Raw genomic sequence first — 24359 nt, 5'->3', positions numbered from 1 at the left:
GGTCATGGTCCTAGCTAAATGTCTCCAGTGCAGGCAGTGGAATTCATTCTGTACACTGTTTGGCTTTGGTTTGTTTTTCCTAACAAATTAATTTAAATGTTTCTTACCATGGACCAAAAATGTTCTAAAACATAGCCTTTGAATCATTGTACTTGTGATATGGAGAGACATACTCAGAAACAGAAAAAGAAGGATGAAGAAAGTACTAAAAGGAACAGGGAAAAACGTAGGGAAAAAATACTCTCCAATTTCACAGAGGATATTTATTAAGAAGATAGCAGGTAAATCCTCAGGAATTCAGCCTTTGGTAGGGAGATTTTATCTGAACAAATCAAGTTTTGTCTCTTTCCTTGGAAATTGCAGGGAAATCTGCACTGTTATTTTTTGTTCCTGTACTATAGTTATCAGATTTTAGAAACAAAGCATGACACGTCTGCTGCTTGTCTTGCAACTAAAACCAAAATGACTGAAAGACTAGGACTGAGATTAATTTTGTTTTTCTGAAACCAGCTAAAGTGAAACGTTGCAGTTATCTGTGCTGCCTATCACTCACCCTTAAGACTTTGTGCTAAATCCAAATTACCACATTGAGCCATGTACTCACACTCTTCTTTTTAAGTCCCACAGACCTTTTTCTCTCAGACAACTGGAAGTCAGAAGTCTATTAGAAATACCTTACAGCATACCAAGTTTTCAGATAGACGTTACTGATTTAGGCACCACTAACAGCTGCTTATCAAGACAAAACACGAAAATCACTTGGCTGGTGTCTCCAAGCTAATTACCAGTTCAGATTAATTTGCCAGAAGAGGGCCCCAGGACTCAGGAGATCTGGAGTCCTGGTGCAGTTTGAGATGAGAGGGTCTGTAATCTTGAGCCACTTTAGCCTACTGTGACAAGACCTTCATGCTCCTCGTAAGGACTGCAAGGGAAGCCTGGGGTCCCTAGGGAAAGAAAAAAGCCTTGCAGTACATTTCGACTGCTTTGGCAAAGGGGAACAGATCTTTGCACTGGCTATAGTTATTTTTTCAGTGATAGGAAGAATGAAAATTCACAGAGTGGAAGAGATTCACAATATGGGGGAAGCAGAAGAGAAGGGAAAAGAAATGAAGAATTCAGAGGTGCAGGACATTCACCTGTCAGAATTTCATCCTAATGTTTTCTATGGTAAAATTCCTACAATGAGATGCAAAATCCAGCTTCGAGGTTTAAAAGCAAGATCACATAAGGACTAAACTCTAAATATAGAATGCTATATGGCCTATGTTATGGTGGCATCAATTCCTGCATGCAAAGTCAGGCATGACTTAATGGAATGTATTACCTTGCACCCAAAAGAATCTTTTCCATAATTATTTAGTAATTATTAATAGCTATTTAATGTCAGCAAGTGCCTCATGAGTCTTTGTATTTTTCAAAAAAGAGGTGCACTTGCAGTAATACAAATCATATCCTTATTGCTAAATAGCACTTGATACAGCCTTCTCATAAAAAAGTCTCTAATAATGGCAAGCACAGTAGTTAGAATAGCAGTTACATGTTCTTTTCTTCTATACTACACCAATGGGGAAAAAACAAACAAACTATTAATCCATAATTGCCTCAATTTATATTTTTTTTTAACAAACGTGTTTTTCTCTTTCACACGCCTTTGTTATCTTTTTAGGACTGTTAAAGAAAGAATAACCCACTTGCTAGTTTGTTGCTGCAGCTCACTGCAATATTCTATAATATTCTACAATTAAGCCTTTATTCAATCAGAACTATGACCTCCCTGGGAGAAAGTGACTGTTGTAACCTTTAAAGCAGCATGGTAATTAATATTCAGAGCCTAAACACATTTTAGCTCTTCTAGCAGCATCAAGCTAAAGCTGGTTGATCTTTGTGATTTTGAATTCTTTCCAAATGTACTAAAAGGTGACTGAGTAAAACTGTAGTCAATGAATATCTGATGTTAGACAAATGAAGATTTTTTGTTTCCACACTTCTCTGCTGATTCTCATTAATTGCAAGAACAAATTTTCTTAATTTAAAAACTAATCATCATGGCAAAGTGTCAGCCTCACATGATGCAAACTGAATTCATAAATCTGTCTTTTCTTGATGAGGATATACTTTCTTTCATGCTCTGAATACCAAATCAAAATATTTGTTCAAAGCCATTACAAGACATTCAGGCAAGGAGTAACTATTTGTCCAGAAACACATAAAACTAAGAGATTTTTTTTTTTTTCTGTGAACACTGTGAAGATTTCAGAACAGTATCTTCATATGTGACTCTAAAATCCTGAATAAACAGGAATGCAGCTTCTTTTCTGAGATGGTGATTTATACTCTGTGCTTTTAACATGCATGTTTTTAAGTACAATTATCAATATTTCCCATTTATGGTTTGGCATGGTTTGAAGGGCATTTTGTGATCTGAAAATCCTTAGGCTGGAGTTTTGATAGAATCTGGAAGTTCTTCTCATGAGCCTAATGCCACAGAGGAAGGAGTGACAATAGTTGAATATGGAAAACGAAGAGGGTTGGTTTGTTTGTTGGTTTTTTCTACCCACATAATGATACAGAAAGGTGTTAACGGTAATGTTCAGTTCTTGATGTCAAAGATCTGTCTTCCATTAAATAATGATTTGGAAGGGTGACCACATGGCTCTCCCACTGCAAAATGCCATGGACAGCAACAGCTAAAAAAAAGGGAATGTGAGCACATCAAATGTTTGTTGAGTGAAATACCCCAAATTATCTTAGCGGACATTTGTTCTAAACTCACTGTGCCAGAGGGAAAGATGACGACCTGCTGTAAGTAGTAGTAACCAGGGAATTAGAGCCTTCTGAAGCAAAGGTCAGATTGAAAAGAAAGGCAAAAGAAACATATCAATTTGTAAAAGTAGAGAGAGGGAGCTGAGAAGAGGGTAACAGCTGCACATGGTTTGATATTGCCAGAAGTGGCTGACAACATCAACATTGCAAACTCCCTCCAGCCTGGACAGAGCACCCTCCTATGGGGAACCTGCACCCAGCTAGGGGCTGTCCACGTAGGTTGGTGCACAGGGACCCTCTTGGTGTGTGTGCTTTCTCGTGGGATGGGGGTTTTCCCCTGTGTGGGTTCGTGGGTTGTCAGGAGTGTCAGGAGTTCACCCAATGCTGGAGCAGCCATATGTCCCACATGGAGAATGGGAGAACCTCCACGCCCCCCTGATGGGGCTGCTGGTGGCCCACACAGTCTGTGGGTGGCTTGGTGCACACCTAGCTCTGTGAGTTTGTGTCTGTGATTAGAACTTTTGGAGATTTTAGAAGGGTGTTTAGAAACCTGCAACTGTTTACTAACCTTTCTTAAGTGTCTAGTATTGTAGTTTATGTTTTATATTGTTGATATTGATCCTGAAAGTATATGTCATTAAGAAATCAATAAACTGCTTTGATACTGATTTGATTTAAACCACATGAATTGAACAGCTTTTCCCTATGACAGTTTATTCTTCAAAAATAAAATGCATAATTTTGTAAGAGGAAACATAAGGTATTCTTAATTTGTTTTGCTGTATTTCTTGTAATTAATCTTGATCTCAGTTTTTCTACATTCTTTCCTGTAAAGGAAAGTAATGCTTCTTTAAATTGAGGCTTCTGAAGCAACAGTTTTATTTATTTTTTTCTGATTCCATTAATGGAAGCATTCTAGATGAATGCTTTAGTTTTAACCTACTAGATTAGCTACAGTCAAGGAGGAAGAAGACTACACATAGAAGCTACTGGGAATTTTTCTTTTCCAACACATTTAAAAATGAATGTATTCATAAGCTACATGCTGTAACTTGCACTGTTTTGATAATGCAGTGAAGACAAACCTACACACAGAGCTCCTTTAGGTCCTACTTACACAAGAGGAAATCCTCAGGTCTATTTTATATAGTTGGTTTTCCCACTGTGCCACGGGATTCTTACTGAAAGACTAAACAAACCCCAATAAATCAGTGGTGATATTTCCTCTTTACTACTAAAAAGTTATATGGGCACTCACAGTGACAAATAGCAGGAACCAGTATCTACAAAATCCACCCAGAGAGTTTGCTTCTGTCCAGCTCCAGCCTTGTCTTGTGGCTGGAGGCCACCTCTATTGTAGCATGCCATGTAGACCTGCAAGAGTGAGTCTACAACAGATAGTTGGACCTCATGCCGGAATCAATATACCTATATATTCCTTTTTGGTTTGACTCTATGTGTAACTGTAGCAGTGCCGTTTAAACTACTGCAAAGATGGTGGCATGCAAGATGGAGTGATGGTGACCTTGGCACATGTTTATCAGAAAGAAAAACATGGCTGAGTTTTTCCTGTAGCACGAACAGCCAATGCAAACCTGAGTAAGCATCATTGCTGCACTGACCCACTCTGTGCAGAGAGTCTGAGACAGTTGTCAGGTGACCAAGACAAACAGGAGGACTGTGGAGTGGCCACGTATGGGTCTGTGCAGAAATAATGTTACACAGATACTTCTTCATCCTGAAAACAAAACAATAATGCTTTTCCTTCAGCTGCAAAATGGTTTGAAATTTTCAGGTGTTACTGTCAAAGCAATTTTTTTTATTTTTTTTTATATTGAGCAACTCATGCAGTAGTATTCCCAGCTATTCTAAAGCAGTGGTCACAGAAAGAAATGTTTCCCTGCTATAGTTACTTACCCTACCCAGTTCCTGATAACACTCATTTAAATTTTAACTCAAGGTATGATAAGTGAGGAGAAAAAAGTAGTAAAGACAACTCAGCTTAGAATTTTTGTATGAGTTAATAGATTCAGGTAAAATATAAAGGATAGTGATGCCTTTAATCCAATTTTCTAATTTAGGCTTAAGCAAGAAAACAGTCTCTTACAATTTTACCATGATGGATTTTTTCAAATTACTTCTATTGTGAAGACAAAACCTAAATCTGGTTGTCTAGAAAGAACATCTCATTATCACATGCAATACAAAAAAACAGGTCAGAGAGAGGTGAAGTGAGAATATTATTATTTGTTTCTATATTGCTTCCATACTGAAACCTAAGCAAGTTCTTTAAAATTCAGGAGAATATCTAGTCTTCAATAAATAAAAGCCTTTTGAAAATGTCCTGGATAGCATGTGGTTTTTGAGAACACTAAAGGGGAAATGAATGAGAAAAATAATAAGATGCATTTTAACAAGATCTAAACCCTATTTTTATACACCTTTCTAAATAGCGAAAAGCTTCTTAGAGAGCATAAATTTATCAGGGTACTAGGGAGGTCAACAAATTTCCTTGAGTTAAGCCATTATGATATTTCTACAATGAAAGAGTTTTAATGAATCCAATTTAAATTTGTGCATGACACCTTAACTGTTTTTAAATTTGCCTTATTCATTGTAAAATGCTCTGAAACTATTGTGTAATGAGGTTAGGCCGATGACTGCTAGCTATAGAATTAGAGATTAAAGGCATTCTCAACATTTAATTCTATTGTCATTATTCATCATGACTAGTACATAACAATATGGTGTCATTGAAGACACTTTTGCCAATTTTAAAATACAGCAAATAAAGTTGACAGCAACAAACATTGCAGAGCACAGTCATTGATCTGTTGTCTTCTTACTTACTGTTTACCCAAATACTCACAAGTTAAACCTGCCATTACATAAAACACAATCAATAAAACAACAGGTCCAATAAAAAGATTGTTGTTGAATAGAGTCTGATTAAAACCAAGCCAAAACAAGCTAAAATCAATTAGTTGCTCTAAAAATGTCATTGCCTGGGGGCGGAGGCGGGGGGGGGATGTTAAAAAAAGGAAAAAAAAATTGTATGTTTTAGAGAAGAGACTGACCAATACCTGGTGTACTCAATCAGCCTATGCTTGGAAAATATTCTCTAATCAGGGATCTAAATGGTCAAATACAAGGCATTTAACAAGAGAAATTCACTATGAGTACACAAAAAAATTGAATAAGCCACTACCTTTTCGTGGTGTGTTGACCCTGCCCAACAGCCAAGTACCCATAAAGCTGCTGTGCAGTCACACCCCCAACAGAAATACACCAGGAGAAAATGACAAAAGTAAACACAAGAAAACTTGTGGGTTGAAATAAAGACAGCATAATAGGTGAAAGAGAAAAAAACAACTGAAAGGACATCACTCACTAGTTCCCACAGATCAATGCCTAGCCAGTCTTTGAACAACAGCTACTTAGAAGCCAAACACACCCCACTTCTTCCTCTGATGTTATGTCCTCTGAGCATGTTGTTACACTGCATGGGATATCCCCCTGGCCAATTTGGGTCAGCCGTCTTGACTCTTGCTCAACCTCCCAACGTCTTGCCAACCTACGGCTTACTGGCCCTGGGGTAGAGTGGGAAAAATAAAAAGCCTTGGCCCTGTGCAAGCACTGTTTAGCAGCGGCTGAAACATTGGTGTGTTATCAACACTGTTTTAGCCATAAAACCAAAACACAGCACCATGTGGGCTGCTCTGAAGAAATTTAATTCCATCCCAGCCAGACTCATTACATTATTCCATAGCTGGGGTACAATCTCCACCTGGTCACTTTTTAGAAGTGCGTATTTCATCAGGAAGAGGTGTGCTGTAGGTCTGTGAAAGCTGGAATATAATTTTTTTTAATTATTATTATAGAATATAGATGAAATCTACATTAAACAAACTAAATTAATATACTTTTGATTTTTTTAACTAAATTATCAATATTATGATGAAGAGACAACACCTTTAACTGGTCATTCATAATATAGAAAAACAAATAGGACACAGAAAAAAGTTACATATATTAAAGACAGGCAAAGACATTAGGTTTACCCCTACAAGTGACAGGGAAGTTAATCTGCATGACATAAATGGCAACTAGCTGTAAAAACAGCAAAAGGATTTTTATCTTTAATTATCAGCTTTAAAAGATCGGAATCTTTTGAAAAAAAGGGCTTATAGGAGATTAGGCATAATTTTTTACTTCCTAGGAAAAACACTAAGTGACCAAGCAGACGATATTGATTGCATTAATATACTCGTGCCAAAACCCAAGTGCTTACAAGTCACTGTAAAAATGACAAATAAGGGCTCACAATATTAAGAACTTCATTGGGTTATATTTTTTAGTACTTAAAACAAAGTTACTCAACAGTTTTTGTTGTTTTTATATAATGCTACTTTTAAGAGAAATAAAATTGCACTGTAAACCCATTAACTCTCTGTTGAACTGTAAAGAAACTCACCAAAACAGAAATTTCTCTACTGGTCAATAGGCTGTTAGTATAATGGTACTATTACCTCTGAAAAAAGGCAGATCTTCTTAAGCCAAATATTTGGTTCTGTATTCAACCAAGTTAAAAGTCACCCCAAGTGGCCCTCCAGCAAATCTTGTTGGCAGTTTAGGAAGTAGTCATCAGCACTGACATGTATCTTCTGACACCCAGTTTTATTTTCTTATACCATAGCCACTTCTCCCACAGGAATACTTCTTTTTGCTGTCTTATGTAAGAACTGGATGGCAACTAGCAGCACCAAAACTAATCCCTTTGTCTTGATTGAATGAAATTATTAGAAAATGGTTTTACATAGAAGCAGCATTTTTTACATACTAGATAAAGGCCATTAGCATGCCAATCTAAGTACCTTATTCCCATTGCCTACGAACATTTTCCACTCAACTTGTTTGACCTGAACCACTAATTAGGTACATGCCTACTACCTCCAATGGAAAGACACTTGGAACTCTATGTTTCTGTAGATAAGTGACTAAATAATTAACTAACAAAATATCACTTTTAAAATAAATATCACTTTTATATATATATTTATAAATATTATTTATATAAATAAATATTATGTTATCTAACAAAAATAGTAGAGAGACCTTGATCTATGAATTCATTGAAGTCGAGGCAGTTGCATATTGATGCAACAGATACCCTAAAGGTAACCTCCAGCTCATAAACCTCTTGCAGGGAGATGAGTGATGGACTTGGCAGTCCTGGGTCAATGGTTGGACCTGATGATCTTAAAGGTCTTTTCCAACCTAAATAATTCTGTGATTATATGAGCTGAGTGTAAGGATTCACTGGATGACGAAATGGAAGTAGGATAACGCTTATTCTCTGCATTGGCCCTATATTGGGAAAAGAGTCATGCAGAAAAAAATAAACTACTGTGGCAAGAGTCGCTTTAGTTTAGGATTGTGGCCTCTTGCAGCTCTGTCTGTAACGCCCTTAACACTATTCCAGGAATTTACAGATCAGCACCTTGGAATTGCAGAACAGATGATCTGAGAAAAATCTTCAGTGATCAAAAAAGCTCCAAAAATGCCCCAGTGACATGCAGATAGCTGGCACAAACTGTGACTTTCAGTGAGCTGACCTGATTGGAGAGCGGTCCCGCTATCAATGTAAAAACAAAGGTCAGTTATCATCTCATCCCGAAGGCACAATGCATGTTCCTCAAAGGAAACTAAATTTTTGTGCTTCTATTCACATTTTTCCGGTGTGTCTCATTTTGATCTCAACACTGCATTCATAGTCGGAAGAATGAATGCAACAAAATATCAGAAAGCAGAGGACTAACTAACATATATTGAACAACTAATATATCACACAAGACACATCATTAAAAAAAAAATAAATTTGTTTAGGTTGAATCAGCTTCTTGTGGAGCTAAGCACATTTAAATGCAAAAAGTAGGACAATGCAAGGAAGAGAAAACAGCATCTAATAAAAACTATTTTCCTACTAGGTAGCCTGATATCATTAATCTATTATAAAGGGCTATGTGATTTCAAATGGTAGGCTTCTTATGGGGACTGACCACTTGGGAAAAGGTGATGGTTAACAAGTGATCATTAGCAATGGTCTCACTTATCTGCTGCTCCAGGGTGAACTGTCTTATCCACTTCAGCACCACTGTCAGTTACAAGAAGCAGAAATAATGAGTTACCTCATTGGGTTGTGCTGCTTCCTGTTCTTGGTTATAAACTCCATTCCACTAAACTAGCAAACAGTGGGTAACATTTAGACAGCTTAGACCATAAAACTAAAAATAGGCTGCGCTTCTTATTCTTTTCCCTTTTTCAGCTAGAAATATTAAAAGACAGCAATGTATCATACATCCGGAACACAGAATACTAGCCTCACAATTAAAACCCTATTAAAAAGAAAAATATCCTTTTTTAGTTTGAATGGAAACAACTATGTAACTAAGCAGATGAAAAGAATAAACTCCCCATTTTCCAGATAGAAGGGGTTTTTTTGGTAATGTTTTGTTTCAAAGTTTGAAGCTTTAGGGGAGAACAACTGTATTGCTATCTATAAAAATAGCAAATATATACACTTAAAGAACAAGCTATTTTTAACCATTAATTTCAGAGAAACATATTGGTCACAAACAGAGCATCTCATTTTAGGTCTACAAATTTCAGTTCAGTTACTTGTGGCTGCTGCTGCTTCCTTTCGTATGCTTACAGAGGAAGAAGATGCTTACAAGCACAAAACTGGAATACAACAATTGTACCGGGCTCAACGCACCAGATATTATTCACTCAGCAGCATTTGAAAGCCAGAAGTTACTGCATTAGTGCCAGTTAATTTATGAGGAAAAAAGCATCCAAGTCGACCCTTCCTCTTTCAGGAAGAAGATTTCTTGTTGGTAATATTTGGCTGGCTTAAAGCCTGGACACTCATCAATGTCCTGTGCAGGAAGCATCAATTGGTTATGGATCAGTTCTAGACATTGCCTTCAAAAACATACTTTGAACACTGGTGAAGCAAAAGCAAACTGTTGTTGATAAGCACAGAAAACAATCACTTATGGTACCAGGAGAAAAGCTAAATTGACTATGCACAAATAAAGCATTACCACTATTTCTCTACCTTCCATTGTGATTTTAGTTTCAAAAAAAATTCTACTAGTAAGTAAAAGAAAAAAAATCATAAACTTTTATTTTGCATCATAACTAATGTTATGTTTAGGTTCACATAAGAATCTAGCTTTTCATGATGTGGATTTTTAAATCATCAGTGACTACATATTTTTAAATTAATAGTGAATTGTTAAAAAATAGCAGGAATGATGCATTATTTTAATCTTAACAAACGGTTGTTCTGAGAAGCTAATTACATTCTGACATCTTTATTAAAAAAAACTGATAATGTCCTTGTCTTATTTATTTCTGGTGTATACCATTATGAAGTATGGTGTCAATAACCTTCAAACTAAGTAGCATGCTATTCTGAAACCTCATGTAACATGTAGTAGGATTTTCTGAGAAATTCAACAAACCAGCTCTGTTGATATTTGACTAGAATTTATAATACCCTTAATAATCTGAAAAATGCTCAGCTTCTTGACAACGTACTAAGGAGAAGGACTGGGGAGAAATGAGCCTTACCACTTGATAGTCTGACAGTGACTAATCACTGACAAAACATTTAATAAAATTCCTGGGAGCCAAAAATAAAGTTGAAAAGTGAGACTATAAATAATAAATAGTCTTCTTATGCTACATACTCTGTACTTATTTTCTAAAAATGATCAATAATTATACTATACCAACCCCTTTGAGAAAGGGATAGCACAAATGGTTTTCAACCAGAGTAAATGATGCATAATTCTTTATCTTGATCCACTAGTTTATTTGTACTAAATGCTTATTTACAATGCAATTTCCTATGCAACGTCTAAAATGCCTGCTGATGAAGCTGGTCAGCAGATGCAGGTGATGCATCCCACTCAAACAAAATCATGATTTAATAAAGCAGCAGATTACATAGAACATGTAAAAAAAAATTTTTTTTGATGTCTGAGGATATTGGCATATGCCAATACCAAATTTCCTTTGGCATCAGTTTTTAAGAAAGGCTTGAAGAAAAATAAAATATCTTCTGGTGTTCTACTTTTTGTGCTTTCTGAACATACTCAATAAATTGTCAAAATTACTTTGTGTAAATCAGAACTAATTGGTAAACCAGACTGCAAAGGTTATCAGTTTTGTTGCTGAATATACCAAAATGGCAATGTCCAGGAGGATCACATGAGGGTGTACTTAATCTTTTTCATTACAAATGGTTAGCGTGTGAAGATATCTTAGGTGTCTGTATCCCAAAATTAGATCGTATGACCCTGCAGCTATAGGTGGGCTAAGTAGGCTGTGATAACACTTAAACTTCATTCTTTCACTGTCCTATATACAAATTTACTTTCTGGGTTATTTTTTTTTTATTAAAAAAAAAAAAAAAAAAAAAAAAAAAAAAAAAAACAACAAAACCAAAAAACCTATCTTTTCTAAGCCTTTGACAGTGAAGTCCAGAAAATATATTAAAATATTTTCTTAGACTGGTTTTGTACATCGTGAATACCCAGTGAGAAATAAATAGGTTTAAATAGTGAGTGTGCCTCAAGATTCATAGTTCTAACAAAGTGAACCAAATCAATTCTTCTGCACATTCAAACACACAGAATATTCTGAATTAGCATTTCTAACGAGTTGTTTACCATGACAGTAGAACTATTATGTGCCACAATTACTCTTCTTAAAGAGAAAAAAGCAAATATAAACTTCTTCTTAACACTTCCATAGCCTCAGTTAATCCAATTATTTCAACACAGAAGTCTTAATTTTTTTAAAGTATACGTTGACAATTTTAACTTAGCTTGATGTTTCTCCATGAATACTCTAAATATCTATAACTACGTTAAAAAAAAATCATAAAACTGGAGTCATAAATTAGGTAATCTGAGGCACTTCTTCAGCCTGAAAAAAAAAAAAAAGAGGGATTTGAAGATAATATGTTATGCTCAAATCAATGAAAACTTGGAGTTGCTTCTTTGTTTTAACACATTATTTCACAAGTTTTATATAAAGCTCTGAATAATTTTGGAAGGTCGTGATCAGTCTTGCCCTACCACATTATCATAGCAGGTCAAATATTTTTGCTATTTTGTACCAGTCTTGACCAATATCTGATGATTTAGAAAGACATATATCCTCCTCATTCAACTTTGCAGTCCTTAGTTTGAAATTAAGTATCACATTGAAGATTTTACAGGGCATTCAGTTAGGCTTATTCTCAATCATACTACATGTAAGCATAAATCACAAATATATGATCATCAAAATATAGTATATACATAAAAATGTAACCATAAAAATACAATAGAGGTGGGAAGGGACTTCTTATGCCAACTATTCTATGACACATGGTCCTGATGGAAGATTGTCCTACTCGTTCACTTTTCACTTATATGGCAGTATTTCTGTCTTTGCATCTAATTATTCATGCTTTGGTGCTTTTCTTTGATTCTTTGTCCTTATTAAACTTGTAGTAACATGTGTGGTAAAGCTTATCATTAAAAATAAGATGAAAGAACCAAGATGTAAATTTTGGACATTTTAATAGAGAAATCAAATGTTGATAGCTGAGCTCATGTTACAATAGCTGTCATTTCATAGGCGTCACATAAACTTCCTTCTCTTAAGCAGTATATAATTGCTTCCTAATAGAATTAATCTAGGCCTTAGGGAAGAATTAGATTTTCAATTATTACATTCATAATTTAGAAAAGGAAATGACAATTAGATTTGTTAAATTTAAACTTCCAAGTAATGTGGGATTTCCCCCACTACTATATTTGCACCTGGTTTTGGGTTTGGTGCTTTTTTCTGTGCTTACTTCTCTAATTAGTAATATATGTTTTATAGCACTAAATCATTTTAAAGGCTAACATTAATGAATTATTATTCTCTCTTTTTTTTTTTTAAGTATGTCTCAGGATAAAATTACTTTGTTCAGCCTAATGGTTTTAGTTATTACACTGCTTATGTTTACATATCAGTGTAGTGATTTTAATACTGTGTGAGAAAGCTAGAAATACTGGAATAAAGACATTCAACTAAAATTGGCTTTATTACACATTCTGGAGTTACTAAATATCTCCAAATTATGCTCCAGCTCTTCATTTTTACTTCAGGATGGATGCAGTTTTGCTGATTTCTGAAAGACCACTGGAAATCATGTAGTGACAATCCCTGCTCTCAGAGGTGATTTTTGGGGATACCTTTCCCTCTCCTCTCCCCAATGCACACCACCATTGTACTCAAAACAACACATTTTAAAAGCAAAATGACACAAATCCTTGATCAGTTCCTAGAAAATATCCACAACAGTATAAAGAATTTGACTTCTGAGACAAAGATCCACCTTTTCTAGAGGGCAAATTAAAACACTGAATTGCACTCCTGCTCTGAACTGCCACTGAAGTAATCACTCTCTACACCAACAACAGGAGTTTAATGGGACTGGTACACAGCCTCAGCACCTGCTATGTGCCACCAGGGGCAAGCAAGAGAAGCACCCACAGAAGTGTATCAGACGGAAATCATCTTCCAATCCAGCAAAGTGGAAAGGTAGGAGTAGATCACTTACTAAAGTAGAACTACAATGGAAATTATGGAGATCCCTTTTGGAAAGCAGCACAGGTCAGATGGCTGGCTGGAAAGACTGCTGCTGCCTGTCAGGGCTAGGCAAGGTTGTGCCAGCAGTTAACATGCTTCTCAAATCTATCATACTTCACATCCTAATTTATACTACCACTTCTTTTACAAAAATGAAACACGCTATCAAAATCTCCCACATGAATCTCCTTCCTGCAAAATCAATCCAGCTCTCCTTCTGACATTAACTGTCATACATTCAAGCATAAAGCAAATACTCTTAACACACCCACACTCAACGTATCACTAGTAAAAGATGAGTCTTTACTAATTTCTACTCCAAAAGATCCTCAGTGTATTAAGTTAACTCAGAACCTCTACAAAACAAGCAAAGCTAAAATGTTCTAGGGCGCAAAATCTAGCAAAATAGTTGTGAGAATACGATAGTTATCATCCAACAGTACCAGGCATAAATGATGAAAGAAATCTATCTACAGCAAAAGAAAATAAGAATATTTTATAAAGAGTAGTATGACCATTTCCATACTTTAGGTTGGTTACTCAGGTGAGATAAAGTCAGATCTTCTGAAATGATTCTCCATAGCAGAAAATATATCTGAGAAACCTGAGAAGCTTTGATTAAGTTTGGTTATAAAGCCAAAAATATTTATTTCCTGGAACAATTCTGATGCCTTCAGATACTTTAAGATAGTAAAAGATAAAACAAAAAAGTCCTAAAAGATGTGTTAAAAACACACACACAAAAAAAAGCTGAAATTGCATCTGAATTGAGACATATACATCCTATTTTATGATAAGTAAATGTGGAGTACATGGACTTCTATCCTGTATTCTTCTGGTTATGAAACAGATGTTATCTTGGGAGAGAAAAAAAGTCTTAGGAACTGTTCAATATTCACATTTCAAATGTTTCAAAATAGTATTATAAAAATGATAATTTTCTATTTGTTATTTTTGACGAAAGAATGTAACAGAAATAATTGTTTCTTTAGAAACCAGAAGACTAGGAGTTCACATTCTGCAGTTTTGGCTAGGCTCTTTGTGCTGGTTTCTACAGAAAGCCAGACATGCTTTGTTGGCCCTATCCTTTGATTTCAGGAATTTATAGGCTTGAAAAAAAAGAAAGGTAAAGTGCTTGCACAAAATGAAGCCATCATATTTCATACGTCTCCCTACTATTATGTAATTGAGAACATAATGCTAAAATTAAAAGCCTCTCAGTCTTCTGAAAGTTAACAAAAAAAGTTACCATTAACCACACTAAAAATACTTTCACTGCATGTTATCTGTCCCTAGGTTATTGCTTAGCCAAAGGAATAACTTCTAGGAATGACTAGACAGAACTTTTTTTTTTTTTACCCTCCACTCTATCACACTTGTAAGGAATCCTGGCAATAAAGTGTTAAGTATTGAATAATCTGAGGGGAAAAAAGCTGTGAAGTTGTTTTCATATTTGGATCCCCAGAAGCAGCTATTTCTGATCTGTCTACCTAGAGCATTCATAGGAATGAAAATAATCTTCCCAATGAAGAGAAGCAGAAGTGAGGGCAACTTTGTACAAAAGTCTCTTAATGTTATGTTATCAGAGACAAAATCAAAGGACATTTTCATATTTATGCTTGTATGTTGTGGAAAGCTTTAGTAAATCTAATTATTGTTGGCCTTTTGTTAAAAAAAATATATATTTTCTGCTTCTCTTTACCCTAACAGAAGAGTAAACCAGTCATTTTTTTTTTCTTTTGCAGTATGTGCCTATTAAAATGATTACTTACTCTTATATTTTACTATTAAAATGGAACAATTTTTTGTTGCCTAGATACAGAACAGAAGGCTACTTTATTTAACTAATTCACATGAACAAAGTAATCAAAGATGAAAATTATTCTGTTCTTTTCTTTACCCTTCTTTGTTTTGTTTTGTTGGGTTTTTTTGTTACCATCAATCCATATATTGTGACAATAAAAACATTCTTACTGAAGATACCTACAACTCTAGCAGGATTTTATGGTCTTTCTTCTACATTCAAAGCATTCCACCAGCTAATTTTGTACACTGGTTATTGCACCCATTCACTAGATTGCTGGCACAAAGAGGATAAGCTATAGCATTCAACATTCCTAACTTTACTTACTCCTCTAGTTTTATTTTTATGTAAATATGTTGCAAAGTGTCCTTGAAAAACCCATAGGATTATCTTGAGCTGAGTTTTCCAAAATACATCACAGGAGAATTTTAAAGAAATACTGTTTCTCTAATTTTGTTCTCGTTCGAAAAATAGTAGAAGAATACATTATTTCAAATACATTTTTGGAACTGCACAACTTCTTACTGTTATTATGCAGAAATTGTAATTCTCTTCCTTGTTTTTAATTTGAACTGTACGTTTTTTTTCCTATGTATGTTTTCTGTACATACTGATCTCCTATGGAATTTTCATATATTTATTTATTTAAATGTATTTAGTGTTCATTAAGTAACTACTAAAAAACCAAACCTTCTTTTGTCTAATACTTCAACCCATTAAGTGGTATTTATCACTAGAGGTGGAAATGCAGGAAAAATGAATTGTTAAATTGCAGAACCTACTCTCTGGACTGTGGTTGCTTTGTTTTGGTTTTGTTTGTTGGGGTTTTTTTTCCCCATGGGAACTTAAACAGTAGTACTAATGAAAACTAAAAAAAAAAAAAGAACAGACGTGTACTCAGATCCTACCATTTTCTAATGTGCATCATTCATGCACACAACTTCCTTTTGCCTTTTCATTTCATAGCCCCATGATATTTCTAGCCTGTCTGAATAGACACCCGGGCTGTAAAATAGGATTCCCACATCTTGGGTGAATACTAGCAGGATGAATACTAGCAGGGTGAGATGAGAAATAGCTGTTTAGAAAGGAATGCAAGTCAGACTGGTTCCCAAGGGGAAGACTCCCAGTGGTTTCTTCTTTCTGTAGGATGGTTGCTTTGTCTTAACTTAAGAGAAACCTATACTAGAAAAAGTCAGTCTTTCCTAAGGTTTTCAGATCTGCCTAACTTTCTCCACTGACTGCATTACTAACTTAAAATCACTTTATTTTTGTAGAATAGACCTTAACTGTGGAGTCAGGCATCTGCACAGTCCATGGAGATAGGTGTTGGAGTTGAGCATCTAACTAAAAGGAAGGGCTGCCACATAAACATCTCAACATCACTGCTTACTATAGAATATTCAGAAAAAATTAACTTACTGAGTACTCCTAGAAAGCTCCCTGTTTTAGATCCTCAAGTCTGTAAGACAGAGAGGGCTTTGCTTTTGCATTGCAAAAGTTTACAGAATACATGAGTAGTGGTAAAACAGCTAGTGGTGATTGGTATTTGACTAACAATCAGTGGAACTTTTAAAGCAGCATAGATATTGTGAGTGTTCTTTTATGTGAGTTGGTGAGTTGTTTGTCATCATTTGCTGAATTTGTTGCATTATGTAAAGAGACCATTTTGCTTGCATGCTACTTTGCGATCAAAAGCAATGACTCACAAGCACTATTTGTCTGCGACAACAAGCCTTTGTACCAATATTCTTACTGAAGATATCAGAGCTCCCAACAGGATGCAGAATTTTTATGGTGCTTTTCTCATTCTCTAACTATTTCATGGCAGGTCACCAAATATTTTTGTAAGTGGGTCATTGAGCCCATTCACAGTTTTTCCTTTTTCCCTGTTTTTATCCAAGATTTCTCATCGTATGAATAGACTCCTGAGAAAGAGCTGCAGACATATCATCAGTGCTTGGATATATTCATCTGTGTTGTGTATTACCAGAATATAGTCTCTGAGAATGGAAATTAGAATAAAAAATACTCAACCTCCTAGACAGAGGTTCAGTGTATTTTTAACATTTGTTTGATCTGAAATATTTAACATACACACACATACATTAAAAGAAATTTAAAAATAAAGAATTAATCTAAATATACATAATCTCCTTTCCAGCAAGAAGGCATATGGATACAAGGATTTTAATTTTCATAGGCTGATTTGAGAATGTTTAGTTCCTTGTTAATGCAGCATATCTATTGCTTCCAGGGTCTTAAACTTTAGGTCATATCCATGTCATTTGGCAGAAATTTTCAGCTACACAGAGAGATGAAAATCTAAAAGTGCCAGGCTCCAAGTTTCCTTGTACTTCCAAGTTCCAAACTCCCTCACTTCATAATTTGGATTTAAAAAAAAATCTTATTTGCACAGAATTTTGAAGAATCTAAGACTCTTTTCAAATCAAGTGAAATAAATGTTGTGAATTCCAGTAAAAAAAAACAAAGATTTTTTTGACAGTTTAATACCAAGGGACTTTATCTGAAATTACTACAAGCCTATGTCTATGATTCTTGTGGTATCACCCAGATAATAAATGTTGCAATGAGTAAAGGAAGTGCACAAATCCCTAATAATTTGCTGTTCTGGAAAAGGAATGGATGGAAAAAGTAAATATGGGAGAGACAGACAAGCATGTATAAATGTTCTCTAGCCACACCACAAATACTCTTTGTTGAGTATAGGCCTACAAAGTAATTTCTTTGGTAGGATTATTTTAAACTCACTCTCTCCTGCCTTCTCGTCACCTCTTGTCTCTTTCCAATGGCCTTTTTTTTTTTTTTTTTTTTTCTTTTGGTACCAGGTCATGATACATGATACTTTACTGCTACCATGCCTTTGAGAGTTAGAAGGTAGAATTATCTTTACTTTACAAATTAAGAAACTGGAACGGAGAAAATGAAAACCTATGATACTGAAAAAATCACTTTTAGAACTACTAATAGAATAAAGAAGTACATGGCTCCCAGCCCTAAGCCCAGCATGCAGTAAAGTGAATGTTTTCATCAAAAATTCAAAGTAAATAGAAAATCACTGATAAGAAATCTTATAGATGACAGATCTAATAAGGATAAAACACTCAGGCAGCATGATACATATCCACTTAGTATTCTATTCTTTTTTCTTCAAACAACAATTCTTTATCCAAAGCAAAGCATCGATTTATACAGGAACAAGGAATGGAAGCCATAGCTACAGAATATATGTGAACATGAGAGGAGCAATGAGCAGTACCCTACAAATATATGACTAAAAAAGCCCTAGGAGTTTGGAAGTTTCTTTAGAAAAACTGAAGAGAAGACTCCAATGTGATAGACTGATGATGCTGGCATAGATATATATGGAGGAAACAGTTAAGAAAAGAGGGATGACTTCATCCCTACTAAGAACACTACAATCCATTCAAAAGTTTTTATTTTAAAAGATTATCAGTGTGAATGAGGGATAAGCCAAAAAATTTAGCAACTCAGGGAAATGACAGAGAAAAAACAAAAGGATTCACTTCTACTTTGAGACGCTGTCAGTGTAGACAGCTGAGTTGGTCCTCTAGGCTTCCCTTTAATGTCAATGATAATAAATATCTACTAAGTTTTAGTCATACATATTTAATGAAAATAATCTTGGAGCCCAAGTCTGCTGAGGTTTTTCAAAAAGATTGAGACATGCCTTAATTGCAATGTAAAAATACCCTTCTGATCACAAAAGCTCACTTACTTAGCAAGGAAAAGTCATAAAAATAACAACAAAAAGGCTATGAGCTAAAGTCAGACAAATTCAAATGAGGTATAAACCATGTAGGTTTTGGTGGTTTTTTTTAAAAGACAAGTAATGATAATACTTTAATCTAATGGTTAGTTCATGATGCTGATACAACTCAACTAAGAAGTAAATATAATAGCTTAAAATGTAAGTGAGGACTTACTTTATCTCACAAAACACATCTTTGCCTACTGAAAGGCAACTTTCAAGATGCTGTGTGTCTATATTATTACAATTTCGATGGACACAGATTATCTTTCAGTCTGCCAGTAACGAAGGGAACTGAAGTTTATGTTCTAGTCTAGGACCAAAAGATGACTCTTTTCAAACTTCTTCATACCCATTAAAAATTACATATAAGCTCCTATGTACATGAAGTGAATGGTATAGCTATAAACCCACTGGTAGCAGTTACTGGGGAATAGAACAACCTTACATAGCAAGAATTAAACCGGCAGCACTAAGCAAAGTACTAGCATAAGAAACCACTCATCAGATTTGACCATTTGACTAAGTATTTCAATTTTGTAGATTGGTGGAAGCTCCTTCACTCATGAGGAAGGAATAATTCTTATTTCTATGCAGTTTTTCTATTAATATTCAATTACATTATTTTGTAACTATATTTTTTCCTGACCAAATTCTCCTTCCCTTACACTATTATACTAGAGGCCAGGCACTGGCATATATTCAGTTCAGCTTCTTGAATTGCACATCCTAAATAGAGGCAGGTGATCACAGTGTTGTGAATGTGTATTGCTGTTACTCTATGACAAAAGAGTGTTTTTCATGTGTTAATTTCTGATCACCTATACAACAGTCAGGGAACAATTTGTCCCTTCATCTTGTCCTGCATAGTCTGTTTAGACTGGCAGTTCAGCTGCTTTCCACCATGGCATTAAATTATCAGTTCTATAAGAAATTGTGCTTCCCTCAGAATCTCTGAGATGTTGCCTTTTCATTACAGCAACAATCAGTAATTCCATTTAAAATGAAAAGTGTTAAGTTGCTTAACAAAGTGCTTAACAAAGATATTAGCTTTGCCTATGATTTCTTCTGAATACATGCTGCAGCTAAACCAGTTTTTCTGGTCTTTTATAGGGAAACTGTTATTTATTACAACTGTAGCTAAGGATTATTTTCTTCTCATGGTGAGTCAATTTTTTATATAAGATGAGTTGATATTCTGGGAAAAAGACAAAAAAACATAGACACGTTTGTAACATATTTCAGGAGGATTGGGGGAAGGGGAATTCACAGTTTAAGTTGACGCCTGGTAAAGAAGGCCATATTCCTTTAAAAATGCTAATAATAGAAACAATGTAACACAATACTACTGTGCCACAAATATAAGACAATGCAATTATACTGTTGCTATGTCATGAATAATCACATTTATATGTTCTTCTTGTCACTGAAATAAAGAGATAAAAATATTTTACACAGAAATTAGGCCTTTCCTAAAAGAGTATTTGAGAAAGAGAACTGAAAAAATAAAAACAATCATTACATTTAACTATAAGACACAATTATAAAGGCAGTAACTGGTTAGACCACAAGTGTAAAACACTGAAAAAATATGGTTCAAATCTGCATCTTAAATTGGATTTTAACTAATCTATTACAAGGAACCAAAGGATGTAGATAAATGTCATGGAATGAACAACAGAGAAAAAAGTATGTAACCAGCATTTTCAGCATCTGGTTATTTAATTTTAAGACAACAGCACAGACTATTGTAACTTCTAAGCTGAGCAGTTCATAGTGGAACATGCATTTGCCTACTTATTAAATGCCTCACAATACTTGTTAAAAGAACATTGCCATGAGAATGCAAAGAAATTAAATTAAAACAGAGCCCAAAACAAACAACAGATTCACTTCTGACTTAATAGGCCTCCTGTGTGAAGCAAAATAAAATGCTGAAATGAAGAATTACTCTAACCTTTGCAGTCTAACACAGCTATGATAACAGGTTTTTGTTTTATTTCGTTGGTTGGTTTGGGTTTTTTTTAATTATTTTTGGGTTTAGGCAGACAATCTGCTTAAATCCCAGTCTTACAAATACTATGGACAAGGATAGTTTTTTACACGTGATTAGGTCTCTTGAATTCAATGGGCCTACTCAATTCTTAACTGTTTACAAAATTAGACTGCATATCCTGTAGGATCCAATTCCCAAATGCAAAATCCAGTAGCTGCAAATTTAATGTTTACCATCTGCCAGCAAACTAGGCTTTATCTAAAAATACCAGCCTGTGATGCACTTTCCACTACAGAAGAAGGTTTTCTATTACTTACTTCCCTCATTAGTCTAAAGCTGAATGATTTGAAACTGTCTTCTCCAGTTGCAACCACATCTATATTACAGGAGGAACAACTTCCACAAATGGCAGCCTGTTTGTCAAACTGAAAGGAAGTTAAAAAGCATGGCTCCTCCAGCAGTAACCCAATCTATCAGACCTTAGGAGAAGCACCCTTTGCCAGTATAAAAAGTTTCACAAGTAAATGAGATCATAGGATATTAACATTTCAGATCTAAGAGTTATGGACAAAGGGCAGAAAATGTAAGAACTTCCTCTCATCCATAGCAGTAGTAAAACATCACCTAGTACACTCAGTTCATAATTTTAACTATCATGATTTCATTTTCGTCCTTTTTGCTCTCAGAACAATGCAAAAGGGAAGAGTAGGTAGAATACTACATACTGAGCTTTGAGGCAGTATGTACTGTCATTGGAAAGATTTTAGTTGCATTTCATGTATCCTTTTTTCTCATCCCGCTCTCTTCCATCTTAGTTATTCCCATGAAAGGATGGTGCTTAGTAAGAACCAGGTGGTAATTTAAAAATATGTACTTTCCCAATTGTCAGCAGTGACAAAGGAACCAAAAATATTAGGGAGAGATTTTCCCCTTGTCCTTATAGACTTTAATGTGAACAATAAAGTGAGAAACAGTTTTCACCTCAAGCTAGAATGACCATTGCTGCTTCAGGTGTTTCTCTAGACACATCTGAATTCTATTTAATCTGTGCACACAGGACTTCTTTCATATCACTTTATGTTACGACAGATAGGGATACTCCTCTGGGAAAGGGTAGTCCCAAGTTTATCTCTCTTCTCCAAATTAAGATGAGCAGAGATTTCAAACTGGCTCCCTTATGTAATCTCCCCACTTCTTCCATCCCTGAGAAAAACGATACCTTGGTATGTGTGTTTTAGCTGCATTGTTGAGTGACTCTCCCAAACAGTCATTCTGTCCTTGATTTCCTAGTGAACTCTTTTCTAAATAAATGGATTTTAATGAAAACATTTGGTTTTGAAAGACCAGAACTTTTCAACATGATAAAACTGGCTATTTGAAAATCAGGAAACAAGATAGCAAGAAATATTTATGGCATATTGAATTCTGCTTTTGATTTTATTCCCCACTCACCTCATCTATACTTTTGCATTTTATTATTGTCTACATATTCTTTCTGATAGCACATAAAAAATTGTGCTTCTTTCAACGAAATAAATAATACAGAAAATGAATGGCATAACAGCCCAAAACAAAAGATAATTTCTGATTTATGGTTCAAGTTATATTCTCATAAAGATCTTTTTCGGATCTTTCTAGCATATGATCAGATATAGATAGATTTATGATCATCAGCTAAAGATTTTCTTGTTACTGCTTTAAAGTGATGGCATTTCTAACAGACTGGAATACCGCAGGTTATGTAATTGAGGGCTTCAAATAATTTAAATTCTTAAAATTAATATTTTTTATTTCTTTTCACATCTCAAAGCAGGTTCCATATCCATGTTTGTGTATTTTACTCAGTTTCCAAAGCCATGTTTTTCTAGTTCTGACACTGTAATATAGTGTGGTAGAGTTTAGAATCAGACCATAGCTATTTTAAGAGTATTTCTTTACTATTGTATGGTAAACATGAAGACAGCTTGATAGTTGTTACTAAAAACAAACAAAACAAAAAAAAGCAAGCTTGTTATTTCAATAATAATCCATTTGCAATATGCAGACTAAAATAATGAAGTAAAATGTTTGTTTATGCCACTATCCTCACTGTCTTTTAAGACTCATTAAAGAAAGACTTGAGAAAAAGGAATGAAAGGGGAAAATATGGAGAAAAAGCTTCTGAATATTACTAAGAAGATGTAGGAAACCTTTTCTGGGAATAACTTCAGACAGAGAACCAAAAGAGATCTTACTTCTTAAAGGATTAGGCAGTATCTGAATAGAGGTTTCAAAAATAGCAGTTACGCATTAACATCAGTACTTACCTGCTTTAAATTGTGGCCCTAGTCTTCAGACAGATAAGTCGAACAATTGGTGGGAGAATGTGTAATCATCCCTTTATTACAGAAAGGGCAATGAGATAGAATTGTGTAACACAGAAAAAAACTGAATTTTGGGTGCTTATATTCTTTTGAGAATAAATCTAAGATCAGGCATGTAGTCTGCAGATCTTTGGAAGTGAGCCCCGTTCTCTCAAGCTTAATTGAAAGGGCACCCTTCCTTTTCAACAGCATAAGGCCCAAATCCATGCAAGTCTGTAGGGAGATGCCCATTGGCTCAAGAAGATTTGGATAAAAAAGCATAGTAAGAGATGCAGCAGTTTTCATTCAGGATAAATCTCCTTAAAATCAATGAGAGTTTCATTTAAAACAGTGAATAAAAAAATTAAGGACCATTAAGTACTAGTAATCTGAATTATGCACAGGAACTACAGGAGTTATCTATCTATGGAGAGTTACCATACAATTAGCACAACAGTAGTCTTCTAAAATATGAAATCCGAGCTTTAACAGACTGTTCTGTGGCATTATGTAAAGCATTAAATATGTTAAATGTCTTTTCAGCTATTAACAGAAGACACAGGAGTAAAAAAAGCTAAACTTTATACATTAAAACCTCAGTGTCAGCTTGAAGCCCCATTAGCACTGGAAAAGTCATTTTTTCCCTTGAATACTGAAAAACATGAGTCAGTTCAAACTTTCAATATATTTTTTATGTGTTCTCAGTCATTTTGGGAAACGGTTTTTGGTTTAATCCAAATATTTTTTAACATAGCAAGTGAAAATCAAATTGGAAATGGTATGTCCCAGATTGTTGTCTTCCTTTCAGATTTTTAGCATACTGCTCTGCTTATGAGACTTTTCTTATGCATACAGTCTGAACACATACACAGCAGAAAGCAAAGAGGATACAGACCCTAATTCCCTCCTCTTAGTGGGCCTCAAAATAATCAGGTAGTGATGAAAATGACCTCTACCTAA

The 24359-nt window shown here is 34.9% G+C and overlaps 1 protein-coding gene across 2 annotated transcripts in view; it reads right to left on the bottom strand.

Annotated features, from left to right (window-relative positions):
- The window catches only part of NLGN4X (neuroligin 4 X-linked), a 188842-nt gene that overhangs the window by 16365 nt on the left and 148118 nt on the right, over positions 1-24359 (bottom strand). The gene's annotated exons all lie outside the window — the stretch shown is intronic.

This window comes from Falco naumanni, chromosome 2 (assembly GCF_017639655.2).
Source record: "Falco naumanni isolate bFalNau1 chromosome 2, bFalNau1.pat, whole genome shotgun sequence".
Lineage (NCBI taxonomy): Eukaryota > Metazoa > Chordata > Aves > Falconiformes > Falconidae > Falco > Falco naumanni.
This window is presented reverse-complemented; position numbering and strand designations above follow the sequence as displayed.